Raw genomic sequence first — 19,334 nt, 5'->3', positions numbered from 1 at the left:
TTCAAGAGCTGTGAATCGGATAATTCCATTCCAACGAACGGGAAAAGTGTAGTACAACCGAAAAGTGAATGATTTTGAATGCTTGGTGACTCAGCCAGCAACAATTATGACGTCTAATTGTTCCACCCGGACTTTGGCAACGCATTATCATATCCGGACCATTTTGCGTGAAAAATGTTTCAATTCTAACATTTTCCAAATTAAAATGATCTAAATCATCTAATATTTTGGTTACATTATCCGTTCAATGGAAATTTTCTCATTTCTCGGTTGATTAATCGTTTGATGCGTCTGGAGCATAAGGGGCGGGTCATGCAAACGAAATTAACTGAAAAGCCAGCCGAATGGGAGGAGCTTCATCTGCCAATCTAGGGGTATAAAAGCAGTGTTCTCTGTTTTCTTTCGTCATTTTCGTTGGATCAGTCAAGGAGGTTGGAGGTGGATGTCACCTCCAGCAAGGCAGCAGCACAACAACCCATCGACTACTCTCGGATATCGTGCTGATGATAGCACTTGGAATCGCATCCATGGCAGCGGCGGTGGGCCAATTTTCGACGGCGTCCAGCATTCTCCGCACTCCGCAGCGAAAACCAACACGCATTGCATGGCATTTTGAATGCATCAAAATCGTCCATTATTCAAACCGGTCCTTTTCAGGACCATCGAAAATGATTCCTCAAGAGTTAATTGGATAATTTCCAACATCGATCGAGATGTAGTGCAACCAAAAAGCAAAATACAGAGCATCGTTGCCAGCAATAGTGAAACTGGTCATTATTGTAATCCACGGCGGTCCAGTTTTCGGTGGCGTTTATCATTCAGCACGGAGAAAACCAACACGCATTGCGTGACATGGTGAATTCATGCCATTTCGTTCCTAAAATCGTCAATTAATCAAACGGTCTTGTTCAGGACCACCGTTAATAATTCCTTAAGAGTTTGTGAATCAGCTAATTTCATTCCATCGAACGAGAAAAGTGTGGTGCAATTGAGAAGTGAAAGATTGAATACTTGGTGGCCCAGCAATAATGATGAAACCGGTCACTAATGGCCTAATGGTTCCACCCGGAATTTAACAACGCATTATTCTATCCGAACTATTTTGCGTGAAACATTGTTTAATTAAAATTAAGTTTAAACATTTTTCGAAAATGTTCGAAGGTGAATATATGACGAAGCCACACCTAGAATTTTCTAGAGCACAAATCTGAAGAACCGAATATCGGTTTGCGCTTAAAAGTTGATCGTTTGGTTACCCGCTGGTGGTTTGCTCATTTCTCGGTTGGTTAGTTGCTTGATGCGTCTGGAGCATTCGGGGCGGGTCATGCAAACGAAATAAACTGGAAAGCCAGCCAAATGGGAGGAGCCTAATCAGCTAATCAAGGGGAATAAAAGCAGTGACCTCTGTTTTCTTCCGTCATTTTCGTTGAATCAATCAAAGGGAATGGATGTCACCTCCGCAGCTGCGCACCAATCCTGCGATGACTCTCGGCTATTTAGCTGATAGAACCAGGAATCTCTAGAATCTGGAACCAGGAATCTCAGGCTATATGGAACAAGGCCCATATAGCCGAGGCGGTAAACGCACGGGTATTCAGCATGACCATGCTGAGGGTAACGGGTTCGATTCCCGGTCGGTCCAGGATCTTTTCGTAAAGGAAATTTCCTTGACTTCCTTGGGCATAGAGTATCTTCGTGCCTGCCACACGATATGCACATGCAAAATGGTCATTGGCAGAGGAAGCTCTCAGTTAATTACTTTGGAAGTGCTCATAGAACACTAAGCTGAGAAGCAGGCTTTGTCCCAGTGAGGACGTTACGCCAAGAAGAAGAAGAAGAAGAAGAACCAGGAATCTCATCCACGGCAGTAAGCGATGGCAGTTTTCGATGGCTTCCAGCATTCAGTGCGGATAATTTTCAATTGTCTTGCCGAAATCTCCTGTTATTTAAAAGGTTCTTTTCAGGACCAGTGAAAATTATTCCTCCAGAGTTATGAATCGGATAATTAAAAGCGACAGACTGAAAACTTAGCAACAGTATAGCCGGCCTCTAATTGTTGTTCGCGTAACTATACAACGTATTGTTGAATCTAGAATATTTCATGAAACTGCAATCAAAATTTTCTAAAATTTCGTTAACAGCAATTGAGTTGTGTCAAATACACATGGCTACGGTGGCTCCATCTGTTCATTTCATAGCGGCAATTTTAGTTATTTTAATGATTGTTGCGATCGCAATATGATGTTTGGGAAGCTATGGCTTAACGCCTTTCAATATTATAATCATTCTTTCCTTTCGACGAAAATTCTTTCAAACAACGGTTGAACATTTATCTTCAAAATAAAATAATACTCAACCCTCAAGTGATGGCCAACCGCGCGAGTTACGGAAGGTTTAACTAATTAACATCTTATGAATGCGTTCAGTGAAATGGATCACATAGGTAACAACTTTAATCACCACATCACTCCGCCGATTTGAATTTTGCCAGCATAGGGTATATGTACCATTCCTTGGCCTAATTTGCAAGCCGCCTTGACAATTTTGACCATAACTCATGAATTAATAGCACTAGAAATAATATGTCGACCCTATTACACACTCTAGGCAATGCATGTTTAACCAATTGAAAGTAAACTAACGTAAATATTCACGAATTTACTTAGTTAAGTTCAAAAGATTCGATGTGATGGTATGCAACGTTGGTCTATGGTACAAAAATTGGCCTATTAGTGGATACAACGTTGGCCTATTGCTTTCCATGCACTAGAACCACTAATTATCTCATTTTTTTCAATATTACTGCAGAAGTATTATCTCTGTTTGTTCACCAATTTAACTTTTAAATTATATTTTCGGAGCCAAATTTTCAAAAACTTTATATAAATCACTTTAACTAAAGTTCCTTCTAAATTTAGTAACGAAAACAACGCAACCCTATTATTATGTTATATTTTTACAGTCACCGCACACAAAATCTTTCTTCCTGTTCGTTATTTGAGGTTCTTACGCAAACAATGTTTTTGACGTCTTTTTATCGCTGTTTTTGGCGTCACTTTACTGATGGGCCAAGATTTGTGTACATAGTGAAAAAAATGTCCTCAATATTCGGCCCACATTCAATTTGTAATATAGTTATTATTCGTTGAAAACAAATACACAAGTTCAAAATAGCGTCTTTGACCGTCGCATCAAATGTTCAGTTATTGAAAAGTCAATTCGAAATGTTCCAGAATCATGCCATTTATGATCATGTGTATAGACTACCCACTAAGCCGAAGAAACATGGCGTCTACAAAAGCTAAACAAAGTGTCATTTTCATTCAATTTTATTGTTCCAAAGTGCTAAAATTGAAACGAAATGTTACAGTTGTTTGGCGCATAGCTTTTCCGATATCCAGTTATGCGTGTTTGTTTGAGTTTTTGGTTTACATTGAGATAGACCGAACGAGGGGACTATGCCAACGAAGCATCCCGATACCCTACATTGTGTAGGCCTTTTATCGTCGGTTTCCTCCAATAGGGGCACAACTCAAAAAATGTGAATTTTCAGAATAAGCGTTTAAAAATTGGCAATCATGAAGCACCTCCTGCAAATTCACTTATTTCTCTCATCATTTGACAAATGTAAACAAATTTTGATTGTTGTATCATTGAAAGGGGCTGAAGGACTATCTGTTTCATGAATTTTTGACAACTATTTTTCAACGACTATTGAAAAAATTGACTGATTTTGAGTTGTGCCCTTACTGCGGAAAATTGGTGAAAATGCCCAAATCTCGCGTTTCTCATCGAATTTTGGAACGGGTCTTTGTGAGATGAAATTTTACATAGTTTTTCATCATTTGCCATCAAAATCTCAAAAATGACATATTTTGAGTTGTGCCCCTATTGCAGGAAACCGACGTTATGTGATAAATTCGTTATGCATTTATTTACGAAGGTCGGACAACAATGACACGAAAAATCAGCTGATTTAAGACTTCAAATTAAAGGGCCCATTTCAATATATAAAAGTCGGAACCTCATTCCAGCCTTTGTCCTACGTCAACAATGCGGTTATGTCTCAGACATTACCCACCCCTAGTTTTTCAAATATATAACCACATTTTTTCTTTTTATTTCTTTGATGGGTATTTAAGTCACTGCGACCTGTTGACAGATCTATTGTGACATATGCCCCATTTTCATTTAGCTGTGTCAAGTTGACGTATTACCATTGGTATAGTAATCGTCAGTCATTGACTGGAAGCGTTATCCCAACACGGTGCAACACTTCGAATGAATGAATAAATGAACCTAATTCTTTTTGCCATAATTGACGGACAACGGAATAATAAATGTTCCGAGTCTTCTGTATCTATGCCACAAAAGCGACAAAGATTATCTTGAAGTTTTCCAATTAGCTTCAGATGATACCGGCTCGGATTATGACCTGTTAGCAGGCCAGTAAGAAAACTTAGATCTTTTTTAAAAAGCTCCAGGATTTTGCGAGTTTTTGAAATGTCCGGTTTTATGAAACGTTTTGACTGCCTCGCTATAGTGGTATTTTCCCAGTTGGATTTTATTTTTACATGTTCCCAAACTTTACACTGTATTCTGAAAGTACATCCCGCTATCCCAAAAAATGATGCAGACCCTATGAATTGATAAGACGACCCAAGTCTTGCTAGCATATCGGCTTGCTCGTTCCTTTCAATACCACAGTGCCCTGGAACCCAGAACAGCTTTACCTGATTACGGCAAGCTAATTGTTGGAGTGATTGTATACATTCCCAAACATGTTTAGAGGTGAACGATGCTGATTTCAGAGCATTTAGAGCTGCTCGGCTATCAGACATAATTTCTGCGTAGGCAAATATTACTACATTCTAAAATGGCTCTACCCCATTTGGCATAACGCCATTTGACATAATGCCATTTGGCATAATGCCGTTTGGTATAACACGAAGAACAGCCTTCTTGGTAAGAATGTGCATAATATTTGTTATGCCAAATGGCCATTATGCCAAATGGCTTGTATGCCAAATGGCATTATGCCAAACGACATTATGCCAAATTGCATTATGCCAAACGACATTTTGCCAAATGGGGTAGAGCCTTCTAAAATAGCTTGGATTTCAGCATGAAAAACAGTTGGCCACTTACCCATTGGAATTGATACATTTATTCCTGGGCTAGTCACACCTGCATCTGCACCTGTTCAATTTCGAACCATCAGTGTAAAACATGACCGATCCTGGTTGTAGCTCTGGACCACCATTTGTCCACAGATTTCTCCCAGGATTAATCTCTTGAAAAGAACGTTCAAAGTTGTATCGTCTACTCATCCAATCATCCCTGCTTGGAATAAGCGAATTGATAGTGATTGTTTTCAGGAGACTAATATACCCTTTCAGGTCACCTTCAAAGAGGTTTGTGGATCTTTTCACTTTCAAAACACTCTTTCCAGCTTCTACTAGAACAAATTGATATCCAATGGAAGTAAGTGAAGTAAAGTGTCTAGCGCTTTAGATGGTGTACTTCGCATTGCACCAGTAATTGAAAGAGAGCCAATCCTTCCTTCATCCACCACACCAGTCAGTGACGCGTAGGTAACTCTAGGTCTTACAATTGCCGTATAAATCCAAAGGATCATTTTCGGCTTCAGTTCCCACTTTTTACCAAAAGTTTTTTTTGCTTATTCATAGAGCATTCATAGCTTTACAAACTACCTGCTCAAGCTGCAAGCTTGCAAATTTTACGTGGTTTTCAGCTTCTCAGTCATAAGTTTTGGGTCGACTACTTTGTTATCTTCGCCTACGTTTCGACCCGGGAGGGGGCCTTCTTCAGGGCTCGATATTAAGGCGACAAGTTAAAATTATTTTTTACAAAATATAAAAAGTCGGTAGCTAAAGGGTTGATTTCTCTCCACAACAGGCATCGATCTCTCTTTACCGGAATGTCTCAACGGTTGAATTTGATTTTTCAATCAGCTGTTTTTTTTTTTGAAAGGAGGTTCTAGGGTTTTGGCACTAGTTGGTTACACCGGGTTTGTTTATTCTTTATTACACCAACGAAACTAACCTCAAAATGGCTGACAATTCTGAGGTCATTTTGACAGATTTAACATGAGCATGAAAAGGACGCCAACATGATCGATAAAGTAGAATATATGATCCGTCTTTTTCGTGCATGTGTGTGGTCTGTCAAAATTACCTGAGAATTGTCAAACATTTTCATGGCTAGCTTCGTTGGTGTAATGAAGAATGGCTTACTAATGAAACTTGGGTCGAAACGTAGGCGAAGATAACAAAGTAGTCGACACAAAATTTATGACTGAGAAGCGTAATACCAAATTCAAGTCGAACTCCCCATCGCTATATTCCAAGATACTTGACTGTATTTGAAAGTTCAAAATGAATTCCTTTCAATGTTATACTATAGATCGAAACTTTTCTCCTTCGTGTGAATAGTACGATCGTGGTTTTAGAAGGATTTACGTTACAATCCTTCTTTTTCGCATCACGAGGAGACCAAATTTAAGGGAGTTTGCATTCTGTTAGTTACAACATAGTCATATTAACCACGGACTAATATAACTATGTCATTAGCAAAGCCAATTATTTTGAAGCCCTCTGCTTCCAATTTTCTGAGAAGATCATCGACTTTTAAAGACCACAGTAGAGGTGATAGCACGCCTCCTAGAGGACACCCTTTCACTGCTCTAACGTTTATAAACGAGATAAGGTTAGATGATATCTCTCTTTTTGATAACATATCCCCAATCCAATCAACAATACATCTATCAAAACCACGTTTTGTCATAGCATTCTTTATTGAAATGTAGAATGTGTTATCGAACGCTCCTTCAATGTCGAGAAACGCAGCAAGGGAAATTTCTTTTATTTCAAAAATCTTTCTAATTTTGTAACCAGAGTATTGAGCGCTGTTACCGAAGATTTTCCTTCCCAACATGCAAATTGATACTTGCTTGTAGAAATGTTAACTAAATATGACGATTTAATACGATCCACTGTGAATCCTGTTCAATACAATTAATTATAACTGTTTCAACTGACCGTTTTAAATAGTTCGACAAAACGTATGTGTCTTGTATGCTATCTGTTATGGTACTGTATGGTATATTGTGAATCAAAGTCGGCTACGAAGTTATTGATGTTGTTCTGTTGGTTGCTCACAGTAGGCAGTAGGTACACCGTGGGAAATTATTCGGACGATAAGGTGCCATCCTAAACACGATGTATCTAAAATTAAAGGCTTAGGCACACACACACACATTTTTGTCTTTGTAAAAACATCTCTAAACTCATTTTGCAATGGTCCGAATCCACGTTTCTGCAGGAAAAAAAAATCCCTGTATCTGTGATCTTTAATTTTAGACGCCAAATTGAATCATTGTTCAAATTGGAATCCTTACTGAATTTTTGAAGCAAGAAGCAATCCCTAAAAAAATACCGGGAGTTACTAATTTCACAAGGAATTACAGGACGAAACCCTACAAGAGTTGTTGGAGGAATTCCGGAAGTAAATTTTGTAGAAACCTCTGGAGGAGCTGCCGGTTAAATCATTAGAATAATTAGCCACAGAAGTCCACTGTCGCGACTGTTCGTGTGACTAACATCTAGTTTGCCACGCCCTTATAGCGTCAGTAGCGATACTAGAAGTGTCAAATAAGGCCGGAACAAATCTCATTTCCTTCTTTTGTCACTTTACTCGTTGACTCGTCAAGGGGGAGGATGATAAATAATAAGTGCATTTGATGCAAAATTACCCAAACAATTAGGCAAAATCGTCAAACTCATCGGATTTGTTAAGAAATTTTCTCGACGACTCTAATTTCATTTTAAAAAGTTTAAATTACTTGAATAATTTATTTGTGCCCCCCCTTAAAATGTCGGATTGCGACCAAAATGTTACGAGGGGGCGGTGACATTAGAGAAAATCAAAATTTGTGTCAGCCTAAATTTTGTTTACCAAAACAAAAGATCCTCTATCAGGTGGACACTTCAAAACAATTAATTGTTACAAATAAAGTAATTAATCAAATTAAATAGGAAAAGTGACTACTGCGCCATTGAAGTTCTAGTGTATTTCTATTGTCAAATCCCTTGAGTAACTTCTGAATAAATCTCTCCAAAAAGAATCATTGCACGAGCTCCTGTTGAAATCTTTGAAGAGACCTCTTTTAGAATTTCAGATGAAATGCTCGGAGAAATCTACGGAGGAATTGTTGAAAAAAAAAATCTGGGATCTAGGACAATTCCTTAAAAAAATGCCAATCCCAGTAAAAAAGGTTTGAGAAATTTAAGCATAAACGCTAGGACAATTTCCAGACAGAAGAGACACAAGAGAAATTTCTAAAGCAATACCAAGAAGTATTCCAGTAGAGGAAATCCTGCAGAACCCCAGGGGGACCCATGGCGCAAGCCTTGTAGGAAAATTTACAGAGAAATCTCCACTAAAATTCCTGGATAAATTGCTAGGGTAATCGTTGAAGTACTCGATTTGAAGTAATGAGCTGAATTTTAGTATGGTGAGAAGGTCAATTGTCCGTTTCTGCAATGGAGTGGTGCAAAAATCGTGGGTATCATGATTCCTTGTCTCAAATTGAGCAAAACTTTGGACAACAGTGTTGTTGTTTTCTCCATTTCTTGCAACATAAACAATATAGTTATTCAAAGTTTTGCTCAAATCAAATTAGGCAAGGAATCATAATACCCACGCATTTTGCACCATTTCATTGGAGAAACGGAGAATTGACCTTCTCCCATTCTAAAATTCAGCTCATTACTACAAATCTCGTACTACACCGAACGTGCCCCATGCCAAAGAGATTTTTTTAAAATAAATTTGAATAAATCCCAAAAGAGATCTCCAGAGAAAACACTGGTTGAGCCCCTGGTAGAATTGCTTACGACTCATAAAAAAGATTCCTTAAAGAATTCCTTGGAAAATCGAAGAGGAATTTTAGGATAGGGTAGGTTATCAAAATTTGAACCAAATTGCGGCTTTCTGAAGCAGTGCAAATTTTAAGTGATTTTTTCTCCCACATGGAAATAATTCACTACGGCAAAATCGTATGTACATGAAAGCCACGGGTATAAGCTTTCTGTTAAATGGTAAAAAGTTTTTATTTGCACCGAATTTCATTGAAATATTTGATTTTTCATCAACATTGATTTTAATCTTAATTTGAACCATCGTAATCATAATTTGAACCAATTTTAATCTTAATTTGAACTACTGGCGGCAGCAGCTCGAGCAACTCACAAAACAGCTAATTCCATGCTAAACAATGAAAAATCACATGAATCTGCTAATTCTCATACCTATTTTTCATTAGGCAGTGGAATCTCAACTCAGAATGTTCGAAATTCTTTAGGAATTTGGAAACTAAATTTGGATTTTTTCATCCCCCAAGAGTAAACAAAGCAACCACTAGCGCAATCTACAGGCCAACACTAGAAGCTCACCACCGTTTACTAGTTCAAATTTAGATTACAAATGGTTCAACTTAAGATAACATTCTCCAAGTGAGAATCACTTAAATTTGATAATTTTATGACAAATAATGCGAAATATTATTCGGTTGGTCGATTCTACGATAAATAAGCTTTCGTTTGACGTGTTCACATATTGCATGTGATACAATGCATGAGCTGTACGAGTGCACCGAAAATGTGCTTTCTCTTGGGGGAAATGGGTGAAATCACAGTGATTTTTCAATTGCCTGTTTTCTATGACAAAAACGATTATTTCAATGCTTTTAAAGTCCACGTTATCAGGTTATATTACGGAAAGCTGTTTAACATCTTTTTCGGGACAATATTTGCCTGAAAAGTACGTCGTTTTAATGAATTTTGAAATGGTTCAAATTAAGATTACAATTTGACTAGTTCAAAGTTTGATTTCTTACCCTACATCTCTGCAGAAATCTCTGGATACCGTAGACATTCCTGGAAAATACCATCACGAACTTTCAAAACAATCACAGCAGGAGTTCCTGAAGGAATCCCAACAAAAACTTCTAGAGATTTCACAGGTCGAACGCCTGAAAAAGAACAAACTATGAAATATCTGAAATAATTCTTATAGAAATCTCTGGAAGAATCCTTGGAGGACCATCAGCATATTCCAGTACGAATCCCAACTAGTATTACTAGAGGAATCCCAGCAGGGATTCCTGAAGGACTTTCAAAGGGGGTTCCTGAAAGAATCCCGAAGAAAAACTTTAGATGAACTTCTGGATTAATCTAAGGAGAAACTCTAGGAACTCTATGAGGAGCTATTGGAGAAATCAGTACAATAATTTCTAGACACATCTCTACAGGAAATCCTGTAGAAATTTCTGGTGAAAGTCCTGCACATATACCAGCAAGAATGTCTGGACAAATCCCAGCAAGAGTTGAAGGAATCTCAAAAAAAAAAAAAAACTGGAAGTATCCTAAGAGGAAATTCTAAGGGAAATATCTGAGGGGATTCTTGTACAATTTTCCGGAGGGATACCTATAAGAATCCCAGTAGAAATTCCAGGAGCAATCGTATCAATAATTTCCGGGGGAATCTCACAACGAATTCCTGAAAGTTTTCCAATAGAAATTCTTGGAGTAATTCCGGAAAACCAAAGAAATCTCTGGAAGAATCCCGACAGCAATTTCTGAAGCAATGCTAACCAGAAATCTGCAGTATAAATTCCTAGAGCATTCCCAATAAGCATTGTTAGAGAAACCTTAGAAGGCATTTTTTAAAAGAAGATGAAACTTTTGCCTTTTTCCATATTGGGACGAGATTCAGTTAACGGAGTGATTTTTTCCCCAGCGTCGCATGTATGAATATTGAAATTGTTGGTACATTTTTGGTTATTATTCATCTTGCTCTTGACTGTTCTCTAAGTTTTCTTCCATAGATGCTTGATTACGACTAGATCTTGTATCCTAATATAGCGGGCATACCACAGGATTACTATTTCACCAGATATACAGTGTGTTAGGTTCCTGAGTGCAAACTTTTTAAAGGATGATAGAGGACCATAAATGGTGGAAAAAATTGTGCTACGCATATGGTCAAATCTCAACCGTTACATAGTTATTGAACTTTCCATGTTTTTGATAATTATTGCCTAAACTGGTTATAACTTTGCAATAATCAAACTAATCGCAGTTTTTTCACCCTTATTCGAAAGATTATTGATTTTTCTATCAAATGGCATCTTTGAATCGATTGGTTAAGTTAAAATAACTTAGTTTTTTAGCGCAAACAGCTCAAAAGTAGTGTGTTTTAATTTGGTTTTGTCAATTATCTTTGAAAAATGCGTAATAAATCAAATTTTTTTCTAAGACAAACTTATGGCCCCTGTTCCACCCTACAATTCGTTCTTTGACACCAAACTTCTAGCTTTTATCGTTTTCTTGTAATTTCGACTTAAATGTGCGGCACAGTGCGCAAAAAAGTGCTTACCTTGACAGTTGCAAATTTATGATCTGAAATGCGATGTTTAAATCGAAATTGCAAGAAAACGATAAGAGATAGAAGTTTGATGTCAAAGTACGAATTGTAGAGTGCAATAGGAGCCACAACTTTGCCTGGGAAAGAATTTTAAATTATTACGCATTTTTCAAAGATAATTTACAAAAACAAATTAAAACACACTATTTTTGAGCAATTTGCTCTACAAAACTTAGTTATTTAACTAAACCAATCGATTCAAAGATGTCATTTGACAGAAAAATCAATAATCTTTAAGTTCAATAAGTTTGACCATTTTAAAGTTTGAGCCAGTTAAAGCAATAATTATTAAAAACATGGAAAGTTCAATAACTATGTAATGGTTGAGATTTGACCATATGCGTAGCACAATTTTTTCCACCATTTATGGCCCTCTATCATCCTTTAAAAAGTTTGCACTCAGGAACCTAACACCCGCAAAAGACGTACGGCAGTAATGGGGAATGCATTTTTATCTTTATTAACGAAATGTTTAGCCCAATCTCGGGACCCACGCTTTACTACCCTTCCGAAGGAAGAACTCACATTTTGCGAGTTTGTCGGGCGTGAGGTTCGATCCCAGGTCCACGACGTGATAGTCACTGGGGCATACATGTCCTCTAAAAAAAAAAATGGAAGATTTCTTGGTTTCGTTAAATTATGACGACAAACGATATCAACTGAATCAATACTAACTAAAAGTGAAAGAGTCTTCCATTTTGCTTGTTAAAAACTGAATTGGGGGCTGGCAAAATTGGGTTCGCACGGTATTTCGTTTATGATATTTTTTCATTTCACCACCTTTCTGACATGATAGCAGATAATCCAAAGTTTGTTTCCAATATTTTGATTTCAATTGGTTATGCTTCAAAGCCGAAAAGTGTTGCAATTCACCCCATTTGACATTATTTGATAGCATAATTGCATTAGGTCTTCCAATTCCAATATCTATTCGGGATATTTTGGGCTTAAAATATGAACCTATATTAAAGTATTTATTCAAATTTCTAAATGAGATCTCCTATTTTGTTTGATACTGTTCGGTTTCCTTTTGGTATTTTTATTTTCAGCATTGACCCGGAATTTGGTGTCCCCCTGACCCCACCTACCTTCAGGATTTTTGGAGATAATTGACGATTCGCAATTTGAGTTGCTTCCCTTTTTCAAGACTACGGCTCTGCTATGGTTCACTTCCGTGTGAGCCTTTAGTTTTAGGTGATCATTATAATGTTTTGTGAAAAGATGAAGAGGTTTTGTGCCTTTTTGAGAAAGATTTCCTTTTTGGAATATTGAAATCACTCAAAGGGGTTTTTTCCCTCTTTCAAAATTTTAAGTTAAAATAAATAATAATAATAACAATAATAATAACACCCCATTTGACGGTATGCGTAATAGACAACCCGAAACCTGTCATGTGTGGTATCTGAAAACTCATGCACTTCGGAATATATATGTTAACACGACCCAGGTAGTATAGTAGATAAAATGCCAGAGTATTTCAAATTTTAATTAATACTGATGAGGGTAATTACAAATGTTAAACAATTTTATGATCTTTTCTATGTATTGAAACATCAAAACCCCTTCGTGAATCCTTTCGAAAGCCATCAGACGCCGCAGGGAGGCGGCCCGTAATGATCAATATTTTAGTTTTGTCTCGGAGACGATAAAAAATTAAGATTTGAACGTGCCGTTACGAGACAACCAATATCGATTGGAGCACCATCGTCGTCACCACCGCCAGCAAAGAATTAGCTTGGATTGTCCATAAAAATGCTCGCCAACAGAGCGCGCGTTTCAAACGTGTGCATGGTGCAGATACCTAGTACCTAGTATTCTGCATCCCCATACTATAATTAATTTATTACTTTTAGTTGCTTCTAATTAGTTTTTAACTGCAAATAGCTCTCATTCAAAAACTACATCACGACTAGATATGAAGCTGCTATAGGCACCATTCACGCTCCTCTCCACAGTCGTCTAATTACGGGTTTTATTATCATCGCCATTCGCCGGCACCACCGATACCTACGGCTGCGGGGAGATCCAAGCGCGGCTTGGCTAAGCTCGCTCAGGGGGTTCTTATTTCTTTTCGGCTGATTATTTGCTTACCATCGCATCCCTCCGCATGCTCCGCATCGCAACTCTAATCTACGCGGTACCATCGCACTGTGTGTACACGGAAAAAACAGATTACCTAAAAAATACGTTAAAAGAACGCAAAATTAAGCTTGAACTTTTTACCCAGCAGTGGGTTGTTTTCTCGCTCTCCCGCTCGCAATGTTGTCAAAAACAAAGCGAGAAGCAGCTACCTAGCCGATAATGTCCGTGCGAGAAGCCAAATTTGGGTTTTTTGCCGTTTACTCAAAAATGGGTTTATTTCAACCCACTAGGGTACTTCGAAAGTCGACGCTAGGTAGAAAGAACTTTGCGATGGGTTACAATTTTCTGCCGGGATCAAACGGAAACTACCCACTCAGAGCTTTAACGCGGTATAGCCAAATTTGGGTTCTCGCACGGAAGAGCCGATATGAGTGAAAAGAACTTATATTTGGGTTGATTTCTGGTTCCGTGTAGGCTATATCTGTACGTTCTGTTCACGCGTAAGCATTCGTTTTCGTAGTGTGTTGTGTTTGTTTGCCTGGTGCGCTGTTGAGCTAGACCTGCTGCCTCTGCTGCTCCTCGCAAATCTCTCGAATCCACAGGGGTTCTGCGAACTGAGCACTGAGCAGTTCGTAAATAAATGGCACTTTATTAGCTCGGTTAGCTGCTGCGGGCACATGTGAGATGGTGTTGGTGGGTAGGTAGAATGATGTGGTGCCATCCAGTAGATCTATGTAGTAGCAATACGGTGCGATGCGAAGAAAAGGAAACGGTCAGTGTGGTTTTTTGCTAATAATGGAGGGGATATGAGCCTTCGTGGCGCAATCGGTTAGCGCGTTCGGCTGTTAACCGAAAGGTTGGTGGTTCGAGTCCACCCGGGGGCGGAATCTTTTTTGGCCTCTGTGGATATATATACGTCGTTTTTTCACGCATTTTTTTTTTAATTTTTTTTCACATTATCGAATTTTAAACTTTTTTAACTTTTATAATCTTATCCTATACTAATAACAATACGTTTGTTCTCGCGGCAATTGTGAAGATTTGGAGCTACCATCTGCTTCTAGTAACAGCGACTGTCAAAAGTCAATTTCTCTCGTTACTGTAAGGACGTGGCCACATCCGTCCAGCTCTCGTATTGTGTACATTGGGAATGGTTTGTTGCACTGTGCAATTTTGACTGTTTTGGTTAATCTGGTAATTATGTCTCTGACGTCGAACATCTTGTAAATTACTACAGGTTTGTTAACATTGAAGCATCTGCTGAAAATAAATCAATAAAATTAAAGTGTCAGACATGCCACCATCAGATGTAGCAAATAGACTATCTCGTAGCTCGTCAAGCAAAGCCGCGTAGACTAATTATGATCATAACTATAATCCTGTTTGCCCAGATGATGTCTCCGAGTGCCACTTTGCTGATGGGTGGTTGCTATAAGTAAACTAGTTTGCCTCAGTCACTGATAGGTATACAATGTCCACATCTCACTTTGAGGAAGGGTGTGGTCTGGGTCTCACTCCATCATCAGCCGGGCTCAGCTGATTGAGAAATCTTTAAGTGTTACCAGCGTCCGGTGAAAAGGTGCCATTTTTTTCCTCGCCATATGTGCAATTCCAATGTTTTTTTCTAGGAGACTGTCAGCGACTGCTTGGGGTGCGATTCGTCGCGGAGAAAATGTTTTCAGAATAAATTTGTCCATAGAGTGAGTGTGACCAGTTGAGCAGGGAGTTTTTGCTTCGAATTTCCAGTCATTTCTTAATGAATGGAAAAATGAACTCGTAACAAATGATGATTGAAATAGCTGCCGTTTTTAAGAAGATAGTTGGTTGTCATTCAGTTGGTGTGGTTTTTATTTTGCTTCTGTTAGTTGGTTTATCGTAGGACGGAGCTAGTTTCATGAAAACTGCAGTTTTAATGTACTAGTTATAAGAAAAATATGTTAGAGGAAGATCAGTTAATAAAGCAATTACCCTTCATCATGTTTCTCCGATATTTCTGATTCAGGAATCCTACCATAAATTTAAGGTTTCTTCAGACATTATACTCTAGGACAGGCACGCCCAAAATTTTCTGATCGAGGGCAATTGTTAAAATTCATGGCAGCTGACCTTTCTTCCGAAAATTTATTTCAGATACAAAACAAAAAGAAGGCTCGACACATAATTAATGCTTTCAGGATTACTATGTATTGCTGAAGATTCCGCCACAAGGTTCTGCCAAAGGTTAAAAAAAACTATAAGGCTTCAATATTGTCCGAAATTTTTGATTTCCTGTTGGAATTACGTAATATTATAGTATTGAGTTGTCCAAAAAATGTCTCACGAAACCTAATGCAAGCCTATCCATATACGTGAGAACGAAAGATGTTTACAAAGTTCTTACAGATAGATTAACAAGGGAAATCTGAACACAAACCACTACCACACAGGAATTTGGATTGGTCAATGTTGCTTTCATAACAAAACGCGCTGCAGCTAGCATGCTAACTTCCAGTCGCCATTTCTGATTCATCGCAACGAATCAAGCACCACTGCCCAAATTCTGCAAAGTGACGTAAGCGACATTGAGAGTTTTGGCCCATTTTTTGGTTATTATGCATGAAACTCTTGCTCATCCTCTAAGTTTCTTTCCATAGATGATAGATTACGACTAGATCTTGCATTCCAATACAACAGGCATACCACAGTGTTATTTTTACACCAGATATTACATATAATATATCAAAAACTGTCGACATTTTGAATGGCGCTTACGTCACTTTGCAGAATTACGGCAGACCACCTCTGCTGCTGTTTGTGTTGGTGAGATCGGAGAAACGTCAGACTCCCGCCTGCTGATTGGCTGCGACGGCTCTGGCGACGGTTTCATCCGCAACGGATTCAAATCGTCGCGTTCGATAAGGGAAGAAACCGTCAATAATGCATAATATTATAAAGTTGAGACTGGCTTCTGAAAGTCTACTCTGAATTATTTCAAATACACATACTCAATCTTTTTAAAGCAAATAGGTTGCTTTTTGCATGCATTTCATTCTTCATGTTCAAAATTTTTGTCCGTCATTTCTGCCGAAATTCTTACAGAAATTATTCATTTGCATTTCTCCAGAATTTCTTCAAGGCATTTCTCAGGATTCTCGTAGCATTTCCTCCAGCGGTTTCCCTAGAAGTTCCTCCAGGGATTGCTTCATAAGCATCTTTCAAGATTTCAAGCCATTCATCAGGGTCCCGCAGCAATTACATTTAGGATGTATTGCTTGGCATTTATGTATGAGTGTTTCAAGAAATTCTTCTAGAAATACCTGCCAAGGATAGTTCTGCAGTACGTCCAGGTATTTTTCAGAAAATCCTTTAAAAAATAATCATTTTCAGAAATTTAATTTCTTTAATGGTTCTTTACAGAATTCCTCAATGACTTTGTATTTGTTTCTGCAGGGTTTCTTTGGAAAAGTTTTCGAAGGGATACCTTCGGAAATTTGTTGAGAGATTTCTTCAAGAATTCCTCCAGTACCTATATCTGTTATTTCCACGGACACTTTTAGTGAAGTACTTCAAGGAATTCCTACAGGTATTCCTCCAGGAATTCCTCCAGAACTGCTTAAGTTATACTTCAAAAAACTTCAAATTTTTAATAGGATTTCCTGAAGTAGCCCAAGGAGTTTTAAAGCGATTCTTTCAGAAAACCATCCAGTGATTCCATTAAAATTTCCGCCTGAGTTTTCACGAATTCCTCCAATTTTTTTGTGCAATCACCGGTAGCACATTTGGAAAACAAATCTTTGGAGGAACGTCAGGAAGAATTGCTGGAGAAATTCCAGGAGATATTTCTAATGGAACAGCAGAAGTCCTTTCAGAGAATTTTACATAACCTTTCCAGACGCACGCTATCAAGCAATCGAAACTGCACCGCGCTTGCGCTGTGTACGACGAGCGAGGTTTTTTGGTAGTGTTGTACTTTTTATAACAGCGCGCGTACTAGGGAGTAAATCCCCGAACACATTTCTTAATGTATTCTCGGAGGAGCCCTTGGCAGAATTTCCGAACGAATCATTGGTAATTTATTTAAGAAACTTCTGGAAAAATGTTATTGTAGAACTACTGAAAAAAAATTCTTGCTAAACCTCCTCATTCTTTCTTATATTCTTTCTTCCGACATTCGCACTACGTGTCCAGCCCACTGCACTGAAGTCTGTCGTATTTTATACGTTTCACAATATTCGCATCTTCGTACACTTGGTACAACTCGTGATTCATGCGTCTGCGCCACACTCCATTTTCTTGTTTCCCACCGAGAATTGTCCGCTGCACTTTGCGCTCAAAAACTCCAAAAGCTTTTCGGTCTACCTCCTTTAACGTCCACGCTTCGTGACCGTAGAGGGCAACCGGAAGAATCAGCGTCTTATACAGAGCGAATTTTGTTTGCGTTTGCAAGTTACGGGACCTAAGCTGGCTATGCAATCCGTAAAAGGCCCTATTCGCAGCTGCAATACGCCTTTTCACTTCACGGGAAACGTCATTGTCATATGTCACAAGTTGTCACAAGTGCTCCAAGATAAACAAATTCTTCAACAACTTCAAACACTTCCCCATCAATCACTACCTCAGCACTAACACCACTAGACCTGCTTCTGTCTCTACCCGCTATCATGTACTTCGTCTTGGTAGAGTTAAAGCTACGTTCACTTAGAATCCGGAATCATGTCACATTTTCTAGTGGCGCTCTCAATGAACATAATCATCATTCTTTTGCAGCACTCTGATCATACACTAATCCTCTTTAAATGGTGAAAATTTCATCGATTTTTTTTGCAACGAGTGAAAAGTTATTTCAGATTGAGGAGGAGGAAAAAAAATCTTGCACAAACACGTTGAAAATTTAGCGTCGTCAGGTACGACAGTCGCGAAAAATGTTAATATCGTCAAAACCATTATGTGTTATGTGCACGATGTTGTTAACCATGGCATAAGGAAGTGTCCTCGGAAGAAAAAAGCTTGGGTTCATTGATAAATCTGCTTTGAATTTGAAGATTTGGCAAGAAGTTCGAACTCTGGGCATGGTTTTTTCGCAACAAGATGATGAGAACCAATTCATACAAGGATGACAGCCTCAAGAATCGCATGCTGCTTTTCAAAAACGCACACAAGGGATATGTAGAGGTTTTACCTATTTTGATGAGCTGCCATGACAGCCGTAGACGTTCAGTGGTATCGTCACAGATGGGTAGTGTTTATCAACGAAAAAACACTCAAATTTCGCGTTTTCTCAATTCACTGAATTGCCCCTCATTTCGCAATAAAACAAAGTTTGGCAATTTTTCTTCGGAATCCTAGTCAGACTAGTCAAGGCACTCATCAGGACACTGCATAGATGACCTGATTGTTGAAGAAACGTGCGGAAGGGGTTGTTGCTAAAATTTACCACCGTTGTGCAGATTTTTAGAGGGGTCAACACTGAAAAAGTGAGAAAATGTGTGAAAAATAAAAATAAATAATTTCAATGATATTTTTCCATGAAAGTACAATAAATAACCTTTGTTTTGAAGGCTTCACCTTTTATGTTTGTTATTCCATCCCTAAGATATACGTGATTTTGTCATTCCGGATTCTAAATGAACATAGCTTTAATCGTCAAGCCTATCCTCGCTGTCTCTCTCTTCAGAGGAGCATAAGCTTTCTCCACTGCCCTACGATCGATGCCGATGAGATCAATATCGTCCGCAAAACCGAGGAGCATGTGCGACCGTGTGATG

At 38.4% G+C, this 19,334-nt stretch overlaps 1 protein-coding gene and 1 non-coding gene across 2 annotated transcripts in view; one reads left to right on the top strand and one right to left on the bottom strand.

The window, feature by feature from the left end:
* LOC109418656 (Kruppel-like factor 2) overlaps positions 1 to 19,334 on the bottom strand; it is a 575,512-nt gene that overhangs the window by 156,592 nt on the left and 399,586 nt on the right. The window lies entirely within an intron of this gene.
* Positions 14,401 to 14,474, top strand: Trnan-guu (transfer RNA asparagine (anticodon GUU)). The gene has a single exon. It is a non-coding gene; the product is annotated as a tRNA-Asn (tRNA).

The sequence above is a fragment of the Aedes albopictus genome, chromosome 3 (assembly GCF_035046485.1).
Source record: "Aedes albopictus strain Foshan chromosome 3, AalbF5, whole genome shotgun sequence".
Lineage (NCBI taxonomy): Eukaryota > Metazoa > Arthropoda > Insecta > Diptera > Culicidae > Aedes > Aedes albopictus.
Note: the sequence above shows the minus strand (reverse complement) of the source record. Positions and strands in the feature narration are given on the sequence as shown.